The sequence below is a fragment of the Galeopterus variegatus genome, unplaced genomic scaffold (genome assembly GCF_000696425.1).
Source record: "Galeopterus variegatus unplaced genomic scaffold, G_variegatus-3.0.2 Scaffold3231, whole genome shotgun sequence".
Lineage (NCBI taxonomy): Eukaryota > Metazoa > Chordata > Mammalia > Dermoptera > Cynocephalidae > Galeopterus > Galeopterus variegatus.
In genome coordinates this window covers 150979-174406 of record NW_007729342.1, presented here as the reverse complement: position 1 = coordinate 174406, position 23428 = coordinate 150979, and the positions used below count along the sequence as shown (strand labels likewise).

The following is a 23428-nucleotide window of genomic DNA, read 5'->3' as shown; positions in this document are numbered from 1 at the left end:
ATTCTGCCTGGAACATTTTCAATATTCAGGTTTCAGCTCAAATATTATTTGCATAGAGAGAACATATTCACGACAGAGAAATCATTCATTTATTTTCTTTTCCAGTTACTATCTACTATGGGTTAAATGTGTCCCCCAAAGGTTCATGTGTTGGAAACTTGACCCCCACTGTAAGAACATTAAGAGGGTAGGAAATCCAATTATGGTATTTGAAAGGTGGGGCCTTTGAAAGGTGACTGGATCTGAGGACTGTGCCCTAGTGAGTGGATTGATCCATTCATGGAGTAATAAGTTGATGGTTCAGTGGGTAGTAATGGGCATGGGTCTGACGGCTTTAAAAGGAGAGCAGGTGAGGATGTTAGCTTGCCACAGGCCTGTGTAGGGTTTTCACCAAGAAGAAGGCCCTCAGCAGGTGTGTTCCCTGGACTTTGAACTTCCCAGCCTCTGAAAATATAAGAAATAAATTTCATTTCTTTATAAATTACCCAGTTTCAGTTATTCTGTTATAAGCAACAGAAACAGACTAATACACTATTTCTCATGTACCTTTACTTCATTTTCTTCTTAGTATTTATCCCTTATTGGGTACAATTTTTATATGTCACATATTCAGACAAGCAAAATAAATGGGAAATGTCCTTGTTTTTTAATAATAATCAGAATAAGCTAACTGTTGTCATAAATAGTCTCAAATCTCAGTGGCTTAACGCAATAAAGTTGGTTTTCTGTACCTGCCACAGTCCCAGGTGGGGCGGGAGATTATGGGAAAGGGAGACAAGAAGGGAGTTTCTGATCTGCTGCTACTTCCTGTCCACTCCAGTCCCTTCTGAGTAGTTGAAGACTTCTGTCTCTGCTGCCATCAGTCACTGAGGTCCTCACCTCACCCTGCTTTCTGTTCACCAGGTCTGTGTCAGTCAGCTAGGGTCCTTTTTGTTCAAGGTGCGTTGCCTTTCCTGGTTCTTTGGTGTTCTCTCAGTCAACTCTGTACCCTTCCTAGGGTTAGAGAAAATGTTCTGATGCTCTCCTGTACCATTCTGTGCTGAAGGAGACTTGGGTGGAGGCTGGAGGACAGCTATTTTGGGCTGTCTTTCAGCCTGAACCTGCCAGCCTTCATTCTGTTCTTCTGGGTCCACTCCCTGCTATATTATGTGAGGTTGTGAGAAATTCTCTGCTCTCAGATTCCTGAATCCTACTTGGGGACTCCATCACCACTGAACCAGAGTTTCTTTTCATGGAGGGGACAGGAGGAAGTGACTGTCTTTTAGGAAGCATTACCAGTAATTTTCTCTCTTATTTTTATGTCTCAATTTTGAAGCTCTTTTCTTCAGTTCAGAAAGGCCTTTGATCTCCTCTCTGTGTGGTGAGAAAACTAATATCTCATCTATTCTACTTCCAAAATGTGTTTATGGATAAACTCATACTCTCTTCTTCCAGGCTTTGGATTCTTGACATGCAAAGCCAAGTTTTTTGAAATTATACAAAACAAGGCAGAGCAAAGCAAAGCATTTCCTCTTGAACATCTTGATTTTCAAAACTATTATCTCTTCTATGAATGAAAAATAATCTATTTACACAAAGCTGCTGAGAGCAATGTCAGTAGAAAGAGATTGCTGTTTCTTCAAGGTCACAAGGAAGTGTGGGGTTGGAATGGGGTTGGCTGTGGAAATTAGAATCCTCGGTGAATATCTCAGAATATTACTCCTCCACCATATCTTGTGGTGTATGAATGCCTTTCCTCCCAGAAGATAATCTCCATGAGAGCAAAGACTTTGACAATCTTGTTTACTTACACATTCCTGGTGCCTAGAACAGTGCTTGTATAAAGTAAATATTTGTTAACTGAGCAACTTGCAATTATTAGTTAATTAATAATTAATTAATATTTGTTAATAATTGATTAATATTTGTAGAAAAAACAAACAAAAGGCTTTTTCTGCCCATCTCCTTCTATTTCTGTTCCTCCTAAAATGGCTTGAATGACCATGGATTACCAACAGAATTGTACTGACATTTGAGGAGCTCTTACCAGACCCTTTCTTTAGACTCCCTTATATAAATATTTTATAGACTGAGTTTGAGTCTTTTTCTGAATCAAAGCTACAGGGGATGCAGCTGGATTTCTCATACAGACCTTAGGGGGATCTCTTCTAATGGTAAGAACTGAAAAAAAATGAGGTGTTGTTATCCAGAAATTAAAGTAATTCAAAAAGACAGAACTTAAATATACTCATGCCTTATTCTATAACACATTCTCTTCATATTACTTTAACTTCTGTAGCATTAAAATAGTTTGAACATGACAGTTGTTTTACACAGATTAAAATAACTTGATAAAATGGCATTTTATATGGTTTAAGGGAAGTAAATGCTTTACAAATTTAGAGGGAGAAAGAAGAAAGGGATTCCACTTATTTTCATAAGGGCTTAATTTTTTGACTGTTAATGTTTTCCTGCCTAGTTATGATCAGACCCTTACATGTGGCTCCACCCATCTTTTCCAAGGCTGTCCCCAAAGCACTCTGCACGGACCTTCCCAAGCCAGCCAGACCCTTCGATTTCTCCATCCCCTTGGTCATGCCATTCCCTCCTGGACATTTTTCTACTTTATAACTTAGCTGAATTTCCACCTCCTCTTTGATGTCTTACCCCTTCTTCCTTCTCATCAGAATTAGTTCTTTCTTCTTCCCATAGCATGTTTCTTTACCTCTATTTGGCACGTTATTTCACTCTGCCTGGTGTTTGAGTTGGTTGATGATGTGGTTCTCGCCTACTACCCTGCAAGCCTCTGGAGAGCAGGGATGATTTTCTGTTCATCTGGGCATCTCTCACCATGCCTACCACAGAGCTTTGCACCCCACAGGCATTCAATTATTAATGCTTTCATTCAACAAACACTTAAATGTCTACCATGTTCCAGGCACTGGTCTAGGCCCTTAATATAGCTAGATGGACAAAGTTCTCTTATGACTAAACAAAAGTCTATTTTATGTTATTATTCTCAATTAAACAGGTTTGGATTTTACTTCAATACTGCAAGACAGGTGGCTTCTCTTCTTTTTTTTTATTTTTAAAAATTTAGATGTGGGACTTAAGCAGATGGCTATGCTTTTGAATAAATGTCATCCCCAGATTTATTCATGTTTCTGCCCTGTTCTCTCTGTTCAGAAATGGAGCCAATTTCTCTATACACATGAACACATTAGAGACACTTCTTCCAGCTTGGTGGGAGAGGGTAGAGGTGGGAGTCTGAATCTGTGTTCACCCTCTGCTACCTTAGTTTGAATTGTTTTATCAAGCATTGAACATTTATTGAACATCTTCTATGCACAAAGCATTGTGACCACTCCTCCCAAGGTTTCTTTTTTCTTGTGGGAGGCATTGTTTCCTCTAAGTGCACACCTCCCATCTGGCTTTTAGATCCGGTAATGACTGGAGAGATGGGGGCTCCTGGTCATAGCTGGTTAGTGTTGGTGGAACTAGAGTTCAGCACACTTGACTTTCTGTCTAACACTCTCTTTACCTTACCAATGTTTTATTTCCTTGTGTACTTCTCATTATGCCTGGTACTTTAAAATGCAGTGATAGTTGTAAACTTCAGCTGTCTGTGATTATTGTTACTACTATTACATGTCAACTTGAATTGAATAGCAATTTCTGAATAAAAGTCATTTTACAGTACAAATCAAGTAATATCCTTATTATTAGTATTTACTCTAGGCATAAACTAGTGTGGAATTATCACCACTGAAGTGATCATTAACTTCTTGCCAAACTCATTGACTGTATTTATCTATTAATTATGGAATTGATGGTGGATGAAAGGGACAAACCCTGAAATGTCAGGAGTTTAACCAACAGGAGTTATTACTCACATAATAACAGTTTAGTACAAGCGTTCAGTGGAAAGCCTTCCATGTGGTGATGCAGGGACCCAGGCTGTTTTCATTTTGTGGTTCTGCCATTTCTTAGGTCTTCAGAATCCTTTGCTTCTGCTGGTAGAAGGAAAACAGAGGGCAGAAGAGGTACAGAAGAATTTTCTAGGCCAGGGCCGGAACTCCACAATCCACTGTCTAGAAGTCTGTCACATGGCCCGGTCTAGAGGCAAGGGGGAGTGAGCTAGGAAATATAGCCTCTGCCTGAGCAGCTGCCTCTTAGGAACAACTCTAGTACTATGGAATGGAACATGAATATTCAGTCTCTGCCACTATTCAGGCTAAAAAGTGAAGCCAGTAAGTTCTATCTCCTCATGCCACAGCTTCTTGTTTCTGTTCCCTTCATCTCCATCCATGATCCAGTCCTCACTTCCTCCCTAGCTCTGTAGGTGCCTAGTCATCTGCCCTTCATTGAAAACTGCTCTCAGGAAGGAAGTGATGGTTGTACTGAAGTCTAGATGACAGATGAGACTCAGTCTAAGGCTGTCTGCATTTTAACAGAAGAAAGGCTCTGTTTGATATAAGTAAAGAAAATATGAATCTCTTATAGGAGGATTTGAAGGCATGTGAAATATTTCGGGGGAACAAGAAGCATGCAGTCCATAAAATTAAACCACATGTTGGATGTGGCTGTGTCTTTCTACACATCCCAAAACAACCACAGGGCTCCTTAGCTAGGAATGAGTTTTTTACCAATTTATATAATTTGGAAACTTTCCATAAAGACAGACTGTTGTGGGCTGAATTGTGTCCCTCTCTTCTTATGGTGAAACCCTAACTCTCAGGACCTCAGAACTGAGTGTAATTGGAAATAGATCCTTTAAAGGGGTGATTAAGTTAAAATGAGGCCATAGGGGTACCCTAATCCAATATGACTGGTATCCTTATAAGAAGAGGAAATTTGGACATATGGGAATACCACTGGTGCTTGTGCATAGAAGAATGACCATGTGAAGAGGCAGCAAGAAGGTGGCCAGCTTCAAGTCAAAGAGAGAGGCTTCAGAGGAAGCCATCCCTGACGACACCTTGATCTTGGACTTCCAGCTTCCAGAATTGTGAGAAAATAAATTTCTGTTGTTTAAGCCATCCAGTCTGTGATATTTTGTTATGGCAGCTCTGGAAAACTAATACATTGGTTCTCCCATTTTGTATATAGATCAATGCTTTTAAGTATGAAAGAGGACTACGAGAAGGGTTGGGATCAAGGAGTCTTGTCTATAATAGAATCAGAGACTTGTGAATGAGTTTGACAATTTAGAGTAAATGGGCGCTATTGTTTCCTTGAGAAGCCAAGGGTGTAATCTGTTAGATAACCTTAAGAACAGTGAATATACATTGTCAGCTTTGCGTTAATTTCTCTAAAAGGTGGTCAAATAAATTTGTGCTTGTTTTCATTTGTGTTTTTAGGACTGATTTTTCTTAAGTTACATGGGGGAAATGGAACATTCCTGCTTTAACAATGGAAAATAAAAATTCTGGTTAAATATTAGTTAAAATCTTTTTGCCCTAAGCTATATTAAATACCCAGGTACCAATATATAATTGGATGATTAAATTTTAAGTTTTTATTTGAAAGGTGGCATTGTCGTCAGCATAGTCAGTCTGGAGCCTTGGACTATTTTTTTTTTCTTTCTCTTTTCCTTTTCTTTTTTGCTAAATAGGCAAAGTCTTAAGTATTAGGTCTTAGTTTAGTTCTTAAAATCAGCAATTGCCAAAATACATTTTACCACCCAAAGCTGTGTTCAGGACTCTAAAGTACCTTTAGAATAAGGGTAAAGGAATAAAGGGCAGTAAAGAGTAAAGTAAAGGGCATGTCAATACTGGGTTGGTAAAGTGTTTCTCTTTCCTTGCAGACACATTTATGGATCTTGGGCTTTTTCTAGGAAACAATGCTAGAGAATTTAAACCCAATCACAAATCTCTTGTGGATGCACAGGAGGAAGCGGGCATCTGGCATCCAGAGATACGAAGCAGAAGCAACATGGTCCTGTCAAGTTGCTTTCTACAATGCCTTGTTAGAATTCAATTCTCTTTATCTTAAGAAGCATTCATGAGCTGCTTAATTTGAGATTTTTGGAAAGCAAATTGTCCTTTTGGCAAAAGACAAGAAAATGTGTCAACCATCTGGCTAAATCAAAGGCATCAGCATAGAGCAGGGATCTTGTGCAATGAAAGGAAGCAGTGTGGTGCAAGAGAATGAGCCCTGGACGGGACTCTGCAGCCAGATGCTTATGCATGCTGGCACAATCCCTAACCCTTAAGTGTTCCTCATCTGTATGACAGTCTAAATCTTGGCTGGGCTGACTGGGACTCTTGGTGAACAGAATTAGGAGACATTGCTAACCCCATGTACCTATCTTTGCAGCCATTTTTTTGCAAAGGGCCTAGGAAAAAAGACTTCATTGCTGTCCACATTTGTGCCCATGTTCAAACATTTACACAGTTGTACCACAGGGCCAAACATTTATAGATATGTCTGATGGACAGGTGCGTGTGTGTGTGCGTGTGTGCATGTGTGTGTGTGTGTGTGTGTGTGTGTCTGGCTGAAGTCCTATTCTAGGGAGGAGGATGGAGGCCACTGAGAGAGAACCAAACAGAAGGGAAGAAGGAACTGGAAAAGGAGAACTTGACTTTAAGACATCAAGTGTCTAGATACAATGTGGCAAAAGAATCTTGAACTTGTCTACATCCAGCTGTCCTAAGAGAGGGGTTTTGTTAGTGAATTTAAAGTGTAATATCAATAAACACTTGCTGAGAACCTTTCTGCCCACAGACAGATGTGACACAGAAGGAACATTATCTCTCTTTCAGGAAGAAGCAGGTTGGTCTTATGGTGCAGGGATGATTTTCAACTCCATAGCGCCACCATAGGATGGGGACCATGCATTGGCCACAATCACAGATCTAAGTCATGAATACACACATGCATCCTAGGGATTACAGAGAAAGCATGGAGAAGGGTAATGTATAAAGGACAAGATTTCTTGTCGATGGAAAGATACAGCCTTAGAGCCACTGAGATTTAGGTAGATTGAAACATTCAGCCTCCATGTAAGAGGATATGGTTGGTGCATAATCTTTGAACTCAATTCTAGTTCTGATCTTAAATATTTCTCTGAACCTGAAAGATGGTTAAACAGAAACTCTCACAAATGTAGTAATAGTGATAGCTATTATTTGTTGATCCTATTTGTTATTCACCATGAATCTCTGAGATGAGTGGCAGTAAACCCAATTTAAGATAAAGAATCCAGAGAGCAGTAAATCTGCCAAGATCACACAGTAAGTAAGTTGTCTACAAATACATCTGATTCCAGAACTTATGCTCATTACATTATATCTCAACATAACAGCAGAAGAAATTTTAGAATGGCTTTTTGACCATACCTGATAGGATGCCCAGACAGGACGCAGCTGTCACCAGGCAGCAGCCATGAGGTTAGATTGCAGAGAGAAAGATGATCCAGGACAAGCCACTGCAGAACATTCATATCAGTGAAGGCCCTGTGGCTGCCCAGGGCTGAGACAAGTGGAGGACGCCCCACCTGAGTCACGAAGACTCGGTCTAAATGAAATAGTGAAATGGGAAATAACAACATAAACAAAAACGACAACAAAAATAGATTATTTTTCTGAATTATAACATGCTAAGAACTAAACCAAAGACTTTACAAATATCTCTTTTAATCCTCCAACCTCCATGAATCGACTGTTAGTACCACTATTTTACACTTGAGGAAACTGAGGCTCAGGGAGATGAAGCAAGTTGTTTGATGATAAAATGCATGAGTGGCAGGCAGACCCAGGATTTGAACTCAGGTAAACGGGACTCCAAAGGGTGGATGCAGAATCACTATCCCATACCACCTCTCTAGAATGACACTGGTGCCCCCTTCTTCCCCTTCTGAATCTCCCTCCACCTCTCCTCTTGCTCTCCCTCCCAAGGTCACTGGGCTCTAGTGTCCTCCAGCTTTTCTCCTCCCCAGTTATAACCCAGGAAAGGCCCCTACTTCAATCACTTATGCTTTCAGGGATTCATAGGAAAAAGTTGAGTTTTTTGTATTGTTTAAAAATGTATCTTTTTATATTTATAAATAGAGTTAATCTTTATATTTATTTGTATCAAATCTGGTACCAGGAAAAAAATGGGTGATTTTTATTAATTACAAGAATATCTGAGTGGTTTTTATACTGGTTAACTTAGTGGCAACAAGCTCAGTGAAGTCGTTGTGGGTTAAATATTACACAACGCAATTTCCTTTAGCAAATAAACAATGATTGGTAAATGCGATTTCCTACGGACAAGTATGTGAGCTCTATAGTGTCAAGGTTAAAGGCTGTGTAATAACTAACCATTATAGTTATAGTAAAATCCCACAAGAGACCACTGTGCATAAACTACTGAATTTTGTAATGACAAGATACAGAAAAAGTATAAATCTGACAAAAAAGAATTCTACCTCTCCAACTTATCTAATGTTTGTATTCTTAGGGGCTTCAAGTTAACTGACTGGTAAATGTTTTCCAGTTTTCCCCTTATCTGTATAACAAGGTGTAATTATTAGCTTAGTGCAGAGTATTCTTAAAGCCTTCTGTCAATAAGTCAGTTTCTCAATCTCTCAAGACTCTTACACAAAACTTGTAGCTTCTGGTTTTTAACTTTATTTTAATCAAGGGTTAATTAAAGAACTTAGGGTTTATAATTTTAATATAAAAGAATTAAAAGAATATTAAGAAACATAAAAGAATTTTAAGAATCACTCAAGGAAAAGTACTTTTTCATAGTGAAATAGGGAGTGATTTTTCTCATGGTTTCTGAAATGACATTCAGAGATCCTTCCTGAAGTTAGTCCAGCAGGTCATGCCACATGGTCACTGTTTTCTCAAAGCTAACATTGCCATAAACAAAGAGCACATTGTTGTGCAGTGAACAAAGAGCACTGTTTAAAATGTGCAGAGGTTGGGGATATAAGGAATGGTGGTGCACAGTGGTCACCATAAGGTTGCATAAACCAAAAAAAAAAAGGAGGGGGGGTACTGCTGAGTCCCAGGAAAGCTGCCACACAAAATGTTCAAGTAACCCACAGGGATGCAGAAAAAAGAAAACAGAGAAATAAAAAACAGAGTGGACAAACAAAAAGAAAATTATATACTGGCACATTTAAACCTGAACATATCAATAAGTATATTAAATGTAAATAGTATGAAAATAAAAAGTCAAAAATAAAAGAATGAAAAAAGATACATCATGAAACATTAATCAAACGAAAGCAAGAGTGGCCATATTAATACCAGATACAGTAGATTTCAGAACAAAGAACATTACTAGAAACAAAGAGGAACATCATACGATGATGAAAGGATTAAACTACCAAGAAAACATAGCAATCTTAAATGTGTATGTACCAAACAACAGAGCTGCAAGATATGTGAAGGAAAAATTGATAGAACTAAAGGAAGAAATAGACAAATCTACAATTATAGCTGTGGACTTCAACATTGTAGTAATCTACAATTATAGCTGTAGTCTATCAACAACTGATAGAACAACTAGACAAAAAATCAGCAAGGATGTAGAAGAAATCAACAATACCATCAACCAACAGAATCTAATCATCATTTATAGAACACTCTACTCAACAACAACAAAATATATATTCTTTTCAAGTGCCCATGGAACATATGGCAAGATGACCATATCCTGAGTCATAGAACAAATTTCAACAAATTTAAAAGAATTAAAGTCATACAGAGTGTGTTCTCCAGCCAAAGTAGAAACAAACCAGAAATCAATGGAAGATAACAGGAAAATTTCCAAGCATCTAGAAACTAAAAAACACATTTCTAATAACCGTGGGTTAAAGAAGAAGTCTCAAGGGAAATCAAAAAATACATTAACTAAATGAAACTGAAATGACCTCTTGCCCTGTTTCACTTAGAGGTGAGGAGTTATTGCTTACAGAGTTCTCTCTTCTTCTTTTCTTAATCAGGAGAATCTGCCTGAATAGCAAGCAACAGTTACAAATAGAAACTAAAGATAATTACCAAAAGAAGGCTCACAGATGATAACATCTCTGAAGATACTTCATGTGGTGCAGAAAAGAAATGAGGGTTATATCTCTAACATTAACCCACAGGGAGGAGGTTGCCCCTGTCACTCTTGCTTCAAATCAGTGGGAACTCTCAACTTCCTGTCTCCACATTTGCTAGAAGCCCACTTTTACTCACCTTAGCCTTCTTTGCACTAATGAATTAAGGCTCCTCCTGTTTACGGCTAATCCCTCCCCTTAGTTTTTGGATCCCACCCCCTTCACCTCACTGCATTGATTATGCTGTCTCTTGCATCCTCAAACTTTCTCACTCTACTGGCTCTTTCCCATCAGGAAATAAGCCATGCTCCTTGTGAAGGTTAATTCTAGGTTTAAATTGATTAGATTAAGGAATGCTAAGAAACCTGGTAAAGCTATTTTTTAGGTGTGTCTATGAGGGTGTTTCCAGCAGAGATTAGTATGGGAGTCTGAACAGACTGGGTGGGAAAGATCCACCCTCCATGTGGGTGGGTGGGAACCATTCAATCTGCTGGGGACCCAGAGAGAACAAAAGACAGAGAAAAAAGGTGAATCAATCTCTATCCCCTGGAGCTGGGATAACACTCTTCTGTCCTGTGCATGGACATCAGAGCTCAAGACTCTTCAGCTTTTGGGTTCTAGGACTTACTTACACCAAAGACACCGTCAGATTCCCTGGCTCTGAGGCCTTTGGACTTGAGCCATGCTACAGGCACCCAGTTTGCACACGGCCTACTGTGGGACTTTTCTTCACAATCGTGTGAGCCAATTCCCCTAATAAATCCCCTCTCATATATTTATAACATATCCTACTGAGTCTGTCTCTCTGGAGAACCCCGACTAATACACTCTCGCCAGAGTCCTCTTCGGAACACAGCCCCTCTTCTCCTGAAGGAGTGTGCTTCTACTCCCTGCCGTGATTTCCTCTCCTTTGCGTTCCTCACCCCAGTGCAGTCTGGCTTCTGGCCCACCACTGCATTTAAACTCCTCTTGCCAAAGTTGCCAGTGTCTATCTGGTGCTAGCTCCAACAGACGCTCTTCAGTCCTCATTTTGTCTGGCCCATCCTCAGCATTTGATGCTGTTAACCAACCCCTCGCCTACTGAAACACTCTCTTCCATATCCCAGGCTCCCCTGGTTTTCCTCCTACTCTCTAGCCATAGGACCTTCCTCTCCTGTCTGTCTCTCAAATGTTAAAAGTTTTCTGGTTTGCAAGGCTGCCACTTTCCTGGTCCTTTGGCTAGAGAAAGCAGGCTTTTGGGGGGACTTTATTGTCTGTGCCCATTGGCATTTTTGTTTTCAGCTTCTCTAGCTCCCAGTCTGGGATATACAAAGCAAAAAGAAAACCTGGAGAACTCACCACCATGTCATTCTTTAAGTTCCAAGAGTCTTAGCTGGTATGCTGTCTTCTCGCTATGTTTCAGAGTCCTCTTACATTTGTTCTATATATATGGTTCAGGCTTTCTATTTGTACTTAGCAGGAGGAACAGGGAAAAGTACATCCACTTCATCTTCACAGAAATGGAAGTCCCACACATGACTTTTAAGTGTCTTATCAGACATTTTTGGAGCAAAAAGACTGTAATAATCAGAACCTAGATTCCAACTCTGCTTTACATCTGTAACAAATGATTTTTGGTAATTTTCTAGGAATACAGGTACTATGTAAGATGATGGAAAGACTGCACATTGTTTTGTCCTTAACTGTACCAAAAGTTGGTCACTCTTTTGGGAAATGTCATCACTGATGGCAATGCTGCCAGCAGTGTTGTAGTTCTTGACTTCACATGCTTGTATCTGGCTGCATTTGCAAGTGCCGCATTTGCAGTGATTGCAGGGGTCTGAGTGGCTTCATCATATTTTCAAGTGTAGTCATGCCCAACTACTTACATATAAAATATGTATTATTTTGTTAGAAATTAATTTTCTTTTATTTCTGTTATGTGTAGGACATTATATTGAAATTTTGCAGTTACATGTGTAGATTACACTTTCTGTGAATTTCATTTCAGGATAGAAAGGCACTTCTATCAATCAAAGAAGAGAGCTTTGAATCTGAAAGGGTTCAGAATACTGATCAAGTGCAATTAGTCAATGTACCAATCAGATTTAACCTACTAATAGCAATGATAAATAATACTATGAAAGAAAGATTCAATTCTGTAGATGAACCACCAGATGTCCCTCAGGCTCCATTACAGTGTTAGAGAAACCACGGCATTTCTTGATGATCAAAAAGAGCAGAGATAAGAATAGAATTTATCTTGCCTTAGAATCTTCAAAGAAGGCAGACTGGTGGTACACTACACTGCTTGTTGAAGGTTTCAAATGGGACTAAGAGAGGGCTGGCCCGCGGCTCACTTGGGAGAGTGTGGTGCTGATAACACCAAGGCCATGGGTTTGGATCCCTATATAGGGATGGCTGGTTCGCTCACTTGGAGAGTGTGGTGCTGACAACACCAAGTCAAGGGTTAAGATCCCCTTACAGTCATCTTTAAAAAAAAAAAAAGACAAATGGGACTAAGAGAAGACATAATATGTATTTCTAAAAAACTGTATGTGTGATGCTGGCAACTCACCTAGTTTTTCTAGGCCCCATTTCTTCATTGTGTACAGTAAGGGATTTGTGGGGCTAAAGATGATCACTTAAGGGGCCTCCCATCTCAGTGGACAATACTGGACAGTTTTCGTTCCTCGAATCATTTAAAAGAATTGGGACAGTGGTTATTTGGTTTCATTTTCACTAATTCTCAGAGGACTGAGGGTAGATGAAGGCGATTCTTCCAGCTTGACTTTCTTTCCCTAGTGTGAAGTAACAGAATTAGGTGAGAATGAAGCAGAGAGGAGACAGAGATCTGCTGAGAAAGGACAACTTCCTATGATGGTTTTTCTTTAGCAACACCCACTCTTTCTGTAAAGTCTACCTATGGAATCTATCTCAAATTATTCCCATGGCCACTTCCCTTTTCAGAACCCCCTCATATGTCACTGACATACTTAATATCATCCTAATTAATTTCCTTGTCTACAATCTTTATCCTCTCCATCCTGCCACCAAAATTGTCTTTCTAAAATGCAGATCTGGTCATGTTACCATGCTCAAAAACAGGGATGCCTCCCTTTAACAGAAACCAAGCCTCTTCTGTGAAGCCATTCTTGATTCACTGGGTGGAATTAAATGATTTATACTCCACGTTCCCACAGCCCTTTGCATGTAATCTGCTAAAGCACTTGCCAAATTATGTTATTGGATCTATGTCAGAAGGGTTAGTGTTCCCCACAGGACTTGTGAACATCTCAAGGACAGGCACTGAGTTTTATTTATTGTTTAATCGCTAATGTTTGGTACATAGTTAGTGCACAACAAATATTTGTTAAAGGAATGAATGAATGAATGAATGAATGAATGCACAAAGTGCTCCAAAATGGCATTTTAAGTACTGTACACTGATTTTCCAAACTTGACCATGCATCAGAATCACTTGGGAAGCTTTTGAAAATCTAGATTCCTGGGTCTTATTACCAACTCAGTATCTCTAGGTAGCCCCATTAATTTTTAGTTTGATAAGCTCTGAGTGACTCTTATACAGACATTCTGGTGTGGGTTCTTAGGTGGCCTTTGAAACCATCACCAAATCCATTATTGATGAGCTTTTAAGATGTTCCAAAAGGAATTTCAGAGATCATCCCAGGATGTTATCCCCCATCTTCATATTATCAACTTGTTTCAAGAGCCACTGAGCCACTTTGATACTTGGAAAATTTCAGAATTATTCTGGGGCTTAATAAAAAAAAAACAAAACACATGCCTGGACCTCTCCTTGTGGAGGTGCTGACATGTCTTAGGGAGGGCAGAGGGGAGATCTGGGCGAGGTTGTATATATTTTGAAATTTTATTGGTGACTTTGCTAGTTCATACTGTTCCTTGGTGACTCTACACTGGTAGGAACACATATATTCCCTACATTTCAGGGAGAGGGGGGCCAGAGACTTCTGTTCATGTTTAATTTTAGTTCAGTATCTCAGAGCCAAGGCGAACAAGAAATGCGGCCATCCCCACTTTCTGCTTAACTGCCCTCTGAACGAGCTGGAAGGCACAAGTGCTCCTGTGCAAAGTGGACGAGAAAGACAAGCTGCCTCTGGCTATCTTGATCAAACAGACACTGGAGCAGGTTGGGTGAGAAAAGATGTGAGGGAGAGCTTCAGAATGTGTCACTGGTGGTTACTCCAGAAGAATAACTCCATTGTGTTTGATAGGCTTTTATGCCCCTGTGGATTGTCAAGGGATCTGCATGGCTGGACAAATGACTTAAAGCCACTCCAGTGAGCTGCTGTTTTACCTCTTTCACCTTGGACGGCCAGGCTGTTGAATAATTTATGATGGTAGTGCATCATGTTGGTGGCAGCTTAGAGTGCCACTGAGGGAACAAGCCAGCAAGGTAGTTTGGTTGTTGTCATCTTAAATTCTCATCAGCTCACTTAATTTATTTATTTATTTTTATTTTTATTGATTGTACATATTCATGGGGCACAGAGCTGACCGTCAGCACCTGTGCCCAAGAGTGACGATTAGATCAACATCATTCTGATCACTTAAAATGGGGACAGGAGCACTAGATTATGGGGTATATTTAAAGGAGATGCCATTGTTTTGATTTCCAGGTGACCTGAGTATTATGTTATATTCTGCTGCTTACCTTCTGAGCTGCAAGTTATTTTTTTAAATTTTAATTTTAATGTTTTGTTATGAAAAAGTTCAAACACAGAAGCAGACAACAGTACAACGAACTCCACGTGTGTGTCAAATAGCCTCAGCGGTCGCCAACCTTTGCCCTTCTTGCTCCATCTACCCCCAAACGGTTTTTCAGAAGTATTATATTTACCTTCTTGTAATTTAAAATACCACTTAGTTTTCAATATGACAAAAATCAACATGTATTTTGAAAACAAAATAGCTTCTTTTCTAAGTTTACAATTGGAAAACTTTGCATATATTTATTTTCAACTTTTAATTTAGAAATATTTCCAGGCTTCCAGTAAAGTTGTAAGAATAGTACACAGAATTTACATGTCCCGCTGCCCAGGATGTATTGACTACTTTTGTTTTATTATTATTTACTACTTTTGCTTTATTATTCTGTCACACATATACTCTGTGAGCATATATATATTTTCTAATATGTAACCATATATAATCAGTACAGTCTACCCCAATTAAAATTAGTTATGTAATGTTATCTAACACAGTCTGCATCACATTTTCCCTGATTGTCTCAAAAATGTCCTTTACAGTTTTATTTATTTATTTTTGACCCTTAAGGGAATCACAACCCTCAGCACAGTGTCGTCTGCACCACGCTCACCCAGTGAGTGCACCGGCCATCCCTATATAGGATCCGAACCCGTGGCCTCGGCGCTACTAGCGCCGCACTCTCCCGAGTGAGCCATGGGGCCGGCCCTGCTTGTTCACTCTTAAGCATGCCTCTATTTCTCTTTTCCTTCCTAACATTTGATTTTGAAAGACTTCACATCTGCAGAAAATGGGATGTTTCTGTAGTTCTCATGTCTGTCCTTCAAGCTCTTGGTTCTGTTCTCTTGACCATCTTTCCTTTTCCATGAAAGGTAGCAGGTGCATAGCTGAGTAGTTTTATCAGCTTTCTTACTGCCAGTAGAAATTTGGGGGTCTGACGGTCTCCTTTCAGTTTGTACTTTTTCTGTCCTTTTTTTGTCCCAGATGGTAGTATTCCTGCTGAAACAATTTTCTTGAGAACTTCATGGTTTTCCTGTAGATTCACAGAAATTCACAGTGAATCCCTGGGGTTCACTCCATTAGACACATTAGATATAAGCTGTATTGACAGATCTTTTTGAGATTAAACCCTTCTCTAACCTGGCCTTCTGCTGTGAGGCTGAGGGAACCATACTTTTAAGCTTCTTGGAGGCCCTCTCGTTGATTGAGAGCATCTCTGAGGCACATCTTTAACTTCTTGAAAGGGTCCTTTTTATGACTGAATACTCTGATCTTTTGCTTTTTCTAAGGTTTTAGCAAAGGATCGCATAATCATATTGTTGGCCTTTTCTCTAGAGCTTGCTTTCCCGATATTGAATCTCTTAATTTTAGTGTCTTTTGCCATCTGAAGAAGCTGAGAAATTTCAAAATCATCAAGTTCTGGTCTCTATTTATTTAACAGTCCTATCATCAATTTATCTCTCTCTCAATTTATCCCTCTGCATTTTATTATAAGCAGCAAAAAGAAACCAGGAAACACTTTCAACACTTTGCTTGAAAGTCTTACCTGTGTAACCAACTTTATCACAAGTTTTGCTTTTTCACATAAAGGCAAAAGATAATTTCACTAAGCTCTATGCCTTACATAAAAAGATCACCTTTCCTTCAGATTTCAGTAACATGTTCTGTGCTTCCTTCTGAGTCTTCACCAGCAGATTAAAGTCCAGATTTCTACTAACAGTCTGTTCTAGATGACTTACGTGTTCTCTGTCAAGCCTTTCAAAATTCTTTCAGCCTCTATCTACTGCCCAGTCCCAAAGCCTAATAATTCCCACATTTTTAGGTACTTGTTACAGCAGGAGCCCATTTTTGTATTAGTTTTCTATTGTTTGCAACAAATTACCACAAACTCGGCACATTTTGTCCCATAGTTTCTATTGGTCAGGAGTCTATGTATGTGTAGCTTAGCTGGATCCTCTGTTCAGAGTCTCAAAAAATTGCATTCAGGATGTCAGCTGGGTTTATATTCTCTTCTGGAGACTTAACTAGAGAAGAATCTGCTTTCAAGCTCATTCAGGCTGTTGGTAGAATTTGTTTACTGTTGTTTTGTGATGGAAGGTCCAGACTTCTTACCGGTTGTTTGCTGGAGGTCTTAGAAGTTTCTGAAGTTCCCTACCACATGGTCTTCTCCATAAGCAGTTGACACATGGCTGTTTACCTCAAGGCCAGCAGGAGAATCTCTCCAGTCTGCTAATGTGGAGTCTTACATAATGTCATATCATCATAGGAGAGACATCCCACCACTTTGCCATATTCTATTGATTAGGAGAGTATCACAGGTCTTGCCCACACTCATGAAGAGGGGATTATACAAGGGCATGGGTCATTGGGAATCATTAGAATGTGTCTGCCACACATCCTTTTTTATGTCTCTTTTAAAAATGGGACTTATTGAGGTTTCCTTTGTGACTTAATACATGGTCAATTTTGTGAATGTTCCATGCACACTTGAGAAAGCTATATTCTCTATTGTTGGATTTAAGAGTTCAGTATACATCCTTCAGCTCTATTTTATTGATAATGTTGTTTAGATCTTCTATATCCCTACTAATTTTATTTGTCCACTTAATCTGTCTTGGACCGAGAATGGTTTGTAAAGTTTTAAATTATTAATGTATTTCTCCCTATTTCTCCTTGAATCTCTTGTAGTTTCTCCTTTATAAAAACAGGGTTGCTATATTATTTAGCACAAATGTATCATTAACTATTATATTTTTATTGTAACTTATGGTTTTCCTTTATAAAATTTTCTTCTTTCTTTCATATAATGTTTTTGTTTTGATATTTCAAGATTGCAATCACTGCTTTCAAGTATTTTTCATTTGCCTTGTATATATTTGCCTATTTAAAAATTTTTAGTCTTTTTGAATAATTTTGCTTTAGATTATCTTTTTTTAACAGCCTCAATAGGTACAACTGATGTACTGAAACTTGCACATATTTATTGTATACAATTTGATGAATTTGAACATTTGCATGTACTCATGAAACCATCACTTCAATCAATGTAATTGAAATATGCATCACCTCTAAAAGTGTCCTTGTGTCTTTTTGTTGTTGTTATGGTTGTCATGAAAAACACTTAACATGCGATTTACCCTCTCAACAAATTTTTAAGTGTACCAAATAGTATTGTTAACTATAGGCACTTTGTTGTGCAGTAGATCTGTAGGACCTGTTCATGTTGCATAATTGAAACATTATACTTGTAAAGCAACTTCCCATTTTCCCCTTCCCCCAACCCTTGACAACTACCATTCTATTTTCTGCTTATATGAATCTATTTTAGATACCTTATATAAATGAAATCATGCAATATTTATTCTTCTATGACTGGCTGTTTTGAATGAAACTCATCAGCTTAGCTGGTAACCACTGTTCCTAGCAGCTGAGAGGCCTGGACAAAGAGCACCAGGAGGGGACCAACCTGCAAGAGTCCCTTTGGGATCTCCCTGCCTTCAGGGGTCAAATTGCAGCATGGGTTCAATGACACTACCACAATGTGGAAGTTTAAGAGGTTTTAGTGCATACAGACTCTGGGGGGCACTTGGCATGTCTGGAGGAGGATGGACACACATGCACAGATGTCAGGGAGTGCAGAGAGAGGGACAGAGAGAGAGAGGGAGAGAGGGAGGGAGGGAGGGAGGGAGAGAGAGAGAGAGAGAGAGAGAAGAGAGAGAGAGAGAGAGAGAACCCGAGTGTCAATGCCTTTATTGGGTCTAGAGCATTATCTAAAAAGATATCCCATGGGAGTTTTAATTGGTGGGTCTGAAGCAAGCAGCACTAATTCTAGGAGTCACACTGTGACTGAGAGGTGGATGCTTTAAGTTTGTAGGCAAATATCTGAGTGGTCTGTTTAAGAGAAACTGTGGGAATGCAGGGAGTCCAGCTGCTAGGCAGGAGAGATGCCTCTAAGTCTTTATCTCTTGCCACCAGCTGGAGCCGTTTGGGTGGGTATCGTATTGGAAACTGTCGAGGATGACTGAGCCTTGCTTCTGGTATGATAAAGTTAAATTTATGTTTAAAAGTGGATATGGAGGCAACATAAAATTATAAGCACTCACTACACTGGCTTATGTCACTTAGGATAGTATCGTCCAAGTTCATCCATGTTATTGCAAATGGCAGTATTTTCTTCCTTTTTTAAGGCTGTTATTGCTAATGGCAGTATTTTCTTCCTTTTTTAAGGCTGAATAATATTCCATTGTATGAGTATGTCAAATTTTCTTTATCCATTCATCTGTTGATGGCTATTTGGGTTGTTTTCATATCTCAACTACTGTAAATAATACTGCAATGAACGTGGGAGTGCAGATATCTCTTTGAGATCCCAATTTCATTTCTTTTGCATATATACGCAGAAGTGGGGTGGTTGGATCATATGGTGTTTTTTTTCCAGTTTTTTGAGCAACCTTCATCCTGTTTTCCATAGCAGCTGCACCATTCCTACCAACAGTGTACAAGGGTTCCAATTTCTCTACATATTTACCAACGCTTGTTATTTTTTTTAAATTTTAAATAATAGTTATCCTACAAGGTTTGAGGTGATATTTATCTCACTGTAGTTCTGATTTGCATTTCCCTAATGATTAGTGATGTCGAACATCTTTTCATATGCCTGTTGGCCATTTGTTTGTCTTCTTTGGAGAAATGTCTTTTCAAACTCCTTAACTGGGTTATTTATTTTCTTGCTATTGACTCGTATGAGTTTCTTATATATTTTGAATATTAACCCCTCGAAGATATATGGTTTGTGTATCTTCTCCTATTCCATGGGTGACCTTTTCACTCTGTTTATTGTTTCCTTTGCTGTGCAAAGGCTTTAGTTTCATTTGTTTAATTTTGCCTTTGTTGTTTATCCAAAAAATCATTTCCAAGATTAATGCCAAGAAGTTTTTTTCCAATTTCTTCTACAAGTTTTGTAGTTTTAGGTTATGTTTAATTCCTTAATTCACTTTGAGTTGATTTTTGTGTATGGTGTAGGATAAGGGTCCAGTTTTATTCTTTTGCACGTGGATATTCAGTTTTCCCGGTTTCGTTTGTTGAAGAGACAATCTGTTACCCATTATGTATTCTTATCTCCCTTGCTGCAGATCAGTTGATCATATACGTATGGGTTTATTTCTGGGCTCTCTATTATGTTCCATTGGTCTATATGGCTGTCTTTATGTCAGTATTAGGTTGTCTCTTGAATGTATGACATAGAGTTCAGTTTTGCTTTGTGATCCTGTCTGAAATGTTTTTTCTTTTAACTGGTAAGTGTAGACATTGACATTTGTGCCTGAATCCAACCTGCTTATGGACCAGTGCAACTGTCTTCCAGCTACTGAAAGTCTCACCTAATACTGGCTCATACCTCCGCTTTCACCAAGGCTTGCTCTTGGCTGGTGGGAGCCATCTAGTTGTGAGATGCCTTGAAATTATGAGTCCTGCCCCAACACCAACCAGCAACTCACTGATGTAGAAATCAAAGTATAACAACCAGCATTCTTGTTTCTGAGCATGACAAACCCTGTGATGTAATTCATGATTCCTGTGGTCTGGTCTAAAGCTAGACTTTTTATAAACCCTTATATTTGCTTAGCTTCTTGTGCTCTATCCTGCTTCCTTTTCTTTTTATAGGTTTCTCTTTACACAACCCTGTGAAATCACTTTAACAAGAATTTCTGTCTCAGGCTTTACTTTAGGAGAACCCAACCTAAGATAATAAATTAAGTTCATTTACATTTATTAGTGTGACTGATATATTTGGTCTCGATTCTGTGATATTATTTTCTATTATATTTATTGTGTGTTTTATGTTATATTTGCTTTGTTTTTCCATTAAAATATTTTTCTTTATTAAGAACGTCTGTATTTTTGTTCTAGTGATTATTTGTCTATTAATGTCTTTTGTGCTTCCTTTTCCCCTAGTTTAAGCACCTACTATTTGTTTTGCCAGCTCTCTGTGTTGCAATCAATGAACTTATTCTATTTTTCTTTTCTGTTGTCATTTTGCTTTAATTTTTAAAGCTGTATTATTTATACTTTGTCACAATATATAAGATCTTTGTCTCATCTTTGTTTTAGTCTTAGATTTATACTTAATTATACTCAATGCTGAAATTGAATTTGTTCAAATTTTGTCACCTTTTGATTGGATAAAGCTCATTCTCTAGTTGATTACTTAAAATGAGCTCTTGAGGACAGTATTCTGTAGTTACTGCATATAAAATACCTTAGCTAAATATAAAAATTTGAGGCCACATATTTTTTCATTGAGAATCTTTGAAATGTTGCTTTGAAGTTGTCAGGGTTTTAAAGCTGTTGTTTAGAAGTCTAATACCAACTCAGCTTTTCTTTCTTTTGTAAAATATTTGGTCTTTTTTTATGTGGAGGGCCAGACGATTTATTTTTTTCTCTATATTTAAAAGTGAACAGTTTTAATTGAATATATCTTACAGATGACTGATAAAAACTTTCCCAGTTTCATAGTGAACCATTTCAATGTGTTGATTCAAATATTTCTGGAAGGTTTTCTTGAATTCTACTTTTTAAATATTGGTTTTATTACATTTAATTTTTTTTTTCCTGTCTGGAAGCCACAATTATATGTCTGTGGGATCTTTTACTTTCTGATTTGTGTTTTATTTTATTTTATTTATTTTTTCCCTTGGACATTTTCATTTTTCTCCTCCATTTTCAAAGATGTGCTGATGAATGTTTAATACCAGCTCTGAAAAATAAAATCCCTTATTTGTAGCATTTGAACATCCCAATGTGTAAATAATCCCTTTGTGGCCAATGTTAAGCTATCAATGGGATGTCACTGAACATAGAGTTTGAAAAATATGTACAAAATTGGCTCTTTCAAGTTGGTATGAATTGGCTCCAGTACACCACTGTCATTGCCTCATAATATTTCAACTTAACCTATTCTCTCTTGGGCACTTCGTAGTTTGCTCTGGAAGAGGTGGGTACATGGGATGATCTGGAGTTACTGATCACTCCTCCTGAAGCACTGGTATGGGTGAACAAGTCAGAACATGCAGAGAAATCTGAGAAGCCAAGCACATCCAGCCACCGAAGTGGGACCAAACTCAGGAGTTGTAGAACCGTCTATGAAAATGTATTGCCTCTGTGTACCTACTGGTTCTGACAGTCTATAGCCAACTATATGGTGGTGGGCTTGGTGCTGCTGTTGGTCAGCAGAGACTAGGGGCAGGAAGATGAGCTAGATATGATGTAGAAGACAGCAGGAAATCTCATGCATGCTCATGTTTTGGGAAACTAACATGGAAGCACTTATTGAAAGGGACTCTGGAAAATGCAGCTCCCAGTAAGGTGACAGTAGCACAATCCAGCATAATTTCTGGGGTGATTTTCGATTATTTTCTCTAATTTATTTTCTGATCTTAGTCAACTCTTGTTTCATATCTTCCTGGTTTTTTTTTTTTTTTTTCTCTTTCACTGATATTCTGAATTTCTGATTTAAAGTATTTTTTAAAATCTGTACAAAAATTATTAAAGCATATATATAGTTCATGTTGAATTGAGGTGTTATATTACAATGTTCCTTTGCATCATGTCAGTTTTTTTTTTGGAGAGAACCATCATCAACTGAAATGTATTATTTTTTCCTGCTTTTTAAAAAATAGTAGCTTTATGTGGATATTGTCTCCTGTATTCAGTTCATTTTGAAATGTCCTTTTCTGGGCCAGCCATAATAAATAGTCCTATAAGGGTGAGGGTGAGAGGTTTGAGTGGCTTATGTGGTTTCTTAGTCTAGTAGTGGTCTCTTTGCTGGCACAGTGAAGTACGTTCTCTTCATTAAAGGGCATTTTGGCTGGTTACGGGAGAGAGCATTAGTGTGTCATCTTATCTTACGATTCTTTTTTAGGACTCTTAATTTCCATACTTTGTTGCTTCTTTCCCCTTAACACCAAGTCTCCAAGAACTGCCTCCTGTTCTCTTGGGATTGGTGCCTTCTCAAGGCTGCCACATCCGGTCTGAAGTACTTTCAAACTACTTCCTTTCCATTCCTCAATAGATCTCAGATCCACCAGATCTCAGTGTTTCCCTGTATTAGGGTGGGACTTTGTTTTGGAGATGGTTTTATCTGTGTTTTGTCACTGCTAGTCTCCCACTGCACTCTATGGAGGAGCGGATTACTACAATACGATATGAAAACTCTCAAGATGAAAACTGAGACCGTATTAAACTGGACAAATTCTCCTGGTTTGTAAAATGTGAAGTTGATAGTTTAATTCTGATTAGTAAAAAATCTAAATATTTTTAATATCGTCAATCCAAATTTTCTGGAGAATTGAAGACAAATAATATAGTATGTGTTCTAATTTATGAATGGATAAATTGAGATATAATGACATGTACTACTGTAATTTTAATATACATGTTATAGGCCAACCATATTCATAATTAAGTCAGTTCACGTACTTCACACGGGTTATTGTTCTTTCTACTTTCAAGCGACCATATGTCTTATATGACTATCAAGGCAGATGGGTTTTGAGAGGTGAGAAGGTGAATTTTTAAAAAATTAATTAATCATTATTTTTATTTGTTTTTTATTTTTTTACTTTATTTTTTAAAAGATGACTGGTAAGGGGATCTTAACCCTTGGCTTGGTGTTGTCAGCAC

General features: G+C 38.3%; 1 long non-coding RNA gene across 1 annotated transcript; it reads right to left on the bottom strand.

Annotated features, from left to right (window-relative positions):
• Positions 1-262: 262 nt before the first annotated feature.
• Positions 263-7493, bottom strand: LOC103600114. Its single transcript, XR_551366.1, has 3 exons — positions 7320-7493; positions 3873-3992; positions 263-444 (listed from the first exon to the last, which is right to left on the bottom strand). It is a non-coding gene; the product is annotated as an uncharacterized LOC103600114 (long non-coding RNA).
• Between the last annotated feature and the right edge of the window lie 15935 nt (positions 7494-23428).